Genomic DNA, 6,057 nt, shown 5'->3' with positions numbered 1-6,057 from the left:
CTTTGAATCCACAGGAGTACAAGTGTCGTAAAAGGACACCTGTGGCTTCAAGACAGCCTTGTTCCGTGGGGGACGCCAGTAGTAAGTCATCAACGTACTGGACGAGTGTGGTGTCAGGGGGAAGGACACAATAAGAGAGCAAGTCTCTCAGGGTGGCATTGAAAATGCCGGGAGACAACACAAAGCCTTGTGGTAGTCTAGTGTAGGTGTACTTCTTTCCCTCAAATGTAAAAGTAAACATGTCACGCAGATGAGGAGCAAGAGGTAAACAGAAAAAAGCATTTGCAAGATCAATGCATGTGAAATACCTGAGTTCTGGTGATAGCGTAGAGAGTGCTGCATGTGGGTTGTGTACTGGTAGAACGGGAGTCAAAACTTTTTCATTAATCAAATGGAGGTCATGTACTATCCTGTACTTCCCTGTACCCTTTTTCTCCACAGGGAGGATCGGGGTGTTCCATTTGGAGCTAAGTGATGTCTGCAACACGCCTGTTTGTAGAAGGCCGTTAATGGTCTCCGCAATGCCCTGTCTACCCTCTGGAGACGTGGGATATTGGGATCTATAAACAAGACCTTGAGAAATATTAAAGGTAATAGGAGTCACTGAGGTACAGAGTCCTACATCCGTAGGAGAAGTAGACCACAATCCTGAAGGGAGTTGGTCTAACATTTCATCCCCAAAATCAGAATCCATATGTTCTCTGCCATGACATCTGCTGATCAGGGTGTGTTGGAGTGTGGCATGTACTGGATCAGTATGCAATGTGATACAATAAGTCTGAGTGGAAGAAGAAAGTGACAAATCCTCATGAAATGTGGGTGACCAGTCTGTGGCCATAATGGCCCGTTCAGTCATGGGGCCCAGTTCTTTAGCGGTACATCCTGCAGCTAAAGCTAATGTGATGTGTGGTGAGGCCGGAGTCACAGAGGGGTCAGTGGGTGTTGACATCATATACCACTGCAATTGAGAGGCAGTGAGTTCAGTGTTCAGTGCTATGCCTTCAGGGCCCGCAAAAAGACATGGGTTTGACAAAAGCCATTCATTGCCTTCAACCTGGTGAAATCTGTCTTCATAGACAGTGTCACCCATCCGGTCATAATAGAGGGTACAATGTGGCGGGTCGACAGGAGGGAGGTAAGGACGAAGAGCACGACACCATGGCAACCACGTTTCCACTTCTGAGTTAAGTGCAGACCATGTAGGTGACTCAATGTTCATCAATGCCCAGTAGATGTCAGCCGTAGCTGAAACAGGGGTCTCAATATCTTGCTCCATCAATGGAAACGTGTGTTCGTCCGATGCTGAGGAGAAAATGACTTGTCCATTTGGAAAAACCAGTTGCAGGCCTTCCGCGGAGCAGTGTATAACAGTAGCCAGTCTTATGAGCAGATCCCTGTCCAATAGATTAATAGGACACGTTGGAGCATAGATGAACGAGTGTTGATGACTCTGGCCCGCCACTGAAACAACGGCAGGCGCGGTGAAAGGCAGGTTTTGGGTCTGCCCTGAGAAGCCAGTAAGTGGAATAGTTTGTGGGGATAACGTCATTGTGGTGGTCAGGCTGTTGATAGTGGAGTGTCGAGCACCAGTATCAACCATGAAAGGAATAGCCACGCCTTGAACATCCACCAGTAGGAGAGGATCCTGCAGTCCTCCCCCTTCAGCTTCTGGGGCCCATCATTGAGGATACTGACCCTGTGGAGGGGCCAGATGCTGGTTATGATGTCGATAACCAAAAGGGCCGGAGCCTGGTGGACCACCTCGGCCACGTCCCCCTCTTCTGGGACCAGACTGTCTTGGAGCCTTCTCGGGACATGAGGTGGACAAATGACCGTATTCTTCACAATACCAGCACTGCACGTCACTCAAGCCGTGAGACACGTAGGGACCTTCAGCCGAACTCCTCGAGTAACCTCCCCTCTGTCTGGGTGTATAGCCGCGATTAGGTCGGGGCTGATATTGGGGCTGTGGGGCAGGATATTGGGGTGGATGCTGTCCCATAAACATGAGATACATCCCGGCGGTGGAATGCCAATCAGTAGGGCCTGAGTAGGGAATGGTTTGGGGAAACGGGGGTGGGTCTGGCATTACGGGGGCCTGAATCGGGGCCTGTACCTGGGGTTTGGTAATCTTCTTAGCCTGGTTGTAATCTTGTTTAGCCCTTTGCACCTGTAAGTTAAGTAATTCTGTTTCTAGTGCTTTAATTTTAACATCATCACCCCGGGCTTTATCATCCTGTCTTTGCAGCAGATATTTCACATGATAACACCATTTTGTATGATCAGCAGTTGCCAAGTCAGGATTATCGCTCATGAGCGTGCGTATAGCCGGGCGCAAACCTCTGGACACCGCCGCTCTGAAGAGAGAGCTGGCCATAGGAATCTTGGCCGGGCTTTCACCAGTTTTGTTTACAAAATCGTCTTCTGCTCTAGCCATAAAGGTAGAAGGATCTTCAACGGGTCCTGGGGTGTATACCAGTTCAGAGAACAACATGGAAGGAGCTGGAACAATTCCCTGATCACAATTGCCAATTCCCTACCCTGTTGCTGAGAGATAGGCGTGGCGGGATCAGAATTCAGCCATGGACATCTCAGCCATATGGGCCCTGCTTGAACGGGAGAGCTCGTTCTAGCGACAAGTGCTTTCATATCACCCGCTGATAGAAGCAAACCGGCAGTCAGAGTAGTACATTTAGATAACCATGCAGCACCACCAGCTGAAAGTTGAGGCATCTGGCTAGCAAGTGCTTGAATATCAGAAATAGAAAAGGGTTTGTACTGGGAAGCCACACCTCCTCCAGGGGCATTCTTGAAGAGTACCCTCGCCTGTAGATTACTTGGATGGCCTCGTGTATGAGTCGCACCTGTTCTTTGGCCATCTCTACCTGTCAGCCTCTCAGTCCCCTCTACCTCCCCTGCCTCTTCCTCCGCCCTCTCTTCAGCCTTTCTCGCCACGTGATTCAGAAAAAGTCTTTCTGCCTCTCTTCTTATTTTCTCTTCAATCTCCTCGTCCTCTCTTTTCCTGTCTTGCTGCTTTCTTTTCTGTATATCCGCTAGGCGGTCTCTCCAGTACTCGACATCTTCTTTCATCTGCCGCCCCTTTTCTCCCGTTAAAGTAAAGTTTGAAAATGTATTTGCTGTATCAAAAGACACTTCTGTCATCTCGCGGTCATTTATTATTCCTTTATCCCACATATCGGCCTTTTCCATGAGGATGGAGTGGTGTTGAGCTGCTACATCCTCTACAGTAAGAAAGTCGGGACAACTTATTCCTCGTCCCATCTTTGGTTTACTTTTGTCAATGGTCAGTTGAACTGATTGGCCCTCATCTCCCTCAAAATCTCCCGCAACAACTCCTCTTGTTATATTAAATACCGGCATTTGTATTGATAATGGGTGTGGTGGTGAAGAAGCAGTATGAGATTTGAATGGATTGTTGGATAAATATGGTGGAGGTGTGTCAGTCTGGTGTGAATCCGGTAATCGTAATTCCTCTGACAGTACCGGGTAAAGTCCACTGGATGGTGCCATTATCCCACCTTGTTTCAACTTTCCTTTTCCATCTTCCCCCGCCTCTTTCTCAGAGGGCGGGATTGACTCCACCCCTTTGATACCAGCAGCTGTACTTCCTGTAACTGATTTAGTCACAAGCAGAGCAGCGGACAGATGCAACCATCTTACCAAACATTTTGTGTCTTGAAGATTTTTCACTCTCCCTGCTCTATCTCTCCCTTTCAATGTTAATTTCGAAGTGCCTTCCGCCTCCATTTCGTTTATTCTTCCGATAAACTTGTGTTCTACTCTATTTAACACATCAGTTAGAAGATGAATGGAACTATTTTGGGGAAGGTAACCTGCATTTTGAGTCTCTGTAAACCATTTCACCATTTTTGCTATTTTTTCATCTCGTTCATTTGGCGCAAAATTTCCACTATAGACCTGGACTGCAGCCTGAAATTGTTCTGACAAAGACTTTTTCTGAGGATGCGGAACACATTTTGACCAATCAATCCAATCTGTGGAAAGATTAAAGTCTTTCTGTAATTTACTTGACATTTTAATTTAGGTTTATTTCCTTATTCAAATTTTAATAGTTGTTTTTTTTATTTTTATTTAGTTAATCTAGTTATCAGTAAGACCAGTATTCGTGGACTGCGTCCTAGTTCCTATATATTTTTACAACAATACAATGTTTTAACACCCCCTTATCAATTTTGTCCCCCGAAAACGACGGCATTCAACACGAGAATGTGGGACCAGTTAACTCTTCCTCCGAACACGACAGAATTCAACACGAGAATTGCGGAACAAGCCAACACCTCTATTCTTCTATTCAATTTATAACAACTATTCACCTCGAGGATTTTTCTAAAAAATTTTAAAACCTGCCACAACAATGCCTGTATTGCTTATCCCATACAACTATACAGTATTCTTTCTACTCCAACACGAGGAGGTAGTATTCCCAAGAAACACAAGAAATTTTAACAACTTATTCCAACGCGAGGAAAAAACTCTTCATCATATACATCCAATATCTTAACACATTTTGACAAACTTTGGAAATAGGAAAACCTTTACCCACCCAGAGAGAGGTAAAAACTCGTTTTATAATAAATGAGTTCGATGCTTTTTACCTTATTTTACTCGGCGCCTCGAGTCCACCTCCCCCGGAATGGGATCCGGCACCTCCGAACCCTCTCTCTCAAAGGATCCTGTTTGTGACGCCAATTTGAAGTAGTCTTGAAGATTCGTTGGGATCCTTGAGTTAGTGAGAGAAAAAGTCCGGTCCAATATAGTCTGGCAAAAAGATTTATTAAAGATGTTACACAAGACGTATAACAACGAGAGGTGTACAGAGCTCTGAGTTACAAGTGTGAAAACCCCTGAGTTATCTATCATAACCTCAGGTTCTACGAGTTGGTGCGAAGCCCTCCAACGGCTTCGCTATGGGTTTACCCCGAGGCACCGCCTCGTCTCTGAGAAAGCTTAATGAACTCGCCACCCAGCAGGGGGCAGTCCCTTCTTATAAAGGCGGGAAGCACCCGCCGCACTTTCTCCAACTGAAAACTCAGCGAGAAGGGCGGCCGCTGGGCGACGAGGTTGGAGGGCTTCGCACCAACTCGTAGAACCTGAGGTTATGATAGATAACTCAGGGGTTCTACGTCATTGGTGCTCCGCCCTCCAACGGCTTCGCTATGGGTTTACCCAAAAGGCGAAGCCTGACGGGATAAATGTACCCCCAGCTGGACGCCGCTCCTGGAGCAGCATCACTAGGGCCCCGCCGGCCCAGGGTCCAAACCCACTTGAGCCGTGGGCCCTGAGGGGGGCACAACAGCGCTCAAAACAGTATGAGCTACTGATCCCGCCGTTACGTCGAGGAGATAGGCCTTAGCGAAGGTAGACGTGGACGCCCAAGAGGCAGCACGTCCGGGAGGCGCGCGTATCCTTCCTCCGAGTTCAACAGTACCCCCAGGTAAACTAACTGTTGAACTGGAGTCAGAGCGCTCTTGCTGAGGTTCACTGTGAACCCCAGGGTGGCAATATGGCTCAACACCTTCTGTGTGTGAGCGTAATTTTCTGCCTCTGACCTGGCAAGGATCAACCAGTCGTCCAGATAGGTCAAGATCCTTACCCCACTCACTCTCAATGGCTCCACTGCCGCTTCCACACTCTTGGTGAAGGTCCTGGGTGCCAGAGAGTAGCCGAACGGGAGTCGAGTGTATTGAAACACCCGACCCTCGAGGGCGAAACGCAAGTACTTTCGATGTCTCTTGACTATCGGTATGTGAAAGTACGCGTCGGTCAGGTTGATAGATGTCATCCAATCTCCTGGACTTACACCTGAAAGCAGTTCTTGACCGTCAACATGCGAAACGGGCGGGTAGCTATGAACTTGTTCAAATAGCTGAGGTCCAGAATGGGCCTCCAACCCCCGGTCTTCTTCGCCACGAGGAAGTACCGGGAGTAAAACCCTGTCATCATCTCGGCTGCAGGGATCAGTTCTACGACCTCCTTCTGCAGCAGAGTAGACACCTCGTTTCTCAACAGGATAAT

This window comes from Callionymus lyra, chromosome 15 (genome assembly GCF_982586985.1).
Source record: "Callionymus lyra chromosome 15, fCalLyr1.hap1.1, whole genome shotgun sequence".
In the NCBI taxonomy this organism is placed as follows: domain Eukaryota; kingdom Metazoa; phylum Chordata; class Actinopteri; order Syngnathiformes; family Callionymidae; genus Callionymus; species Callionymus lyra.
Note: the sequence above shows the minus strand (reverse complement) of the source record.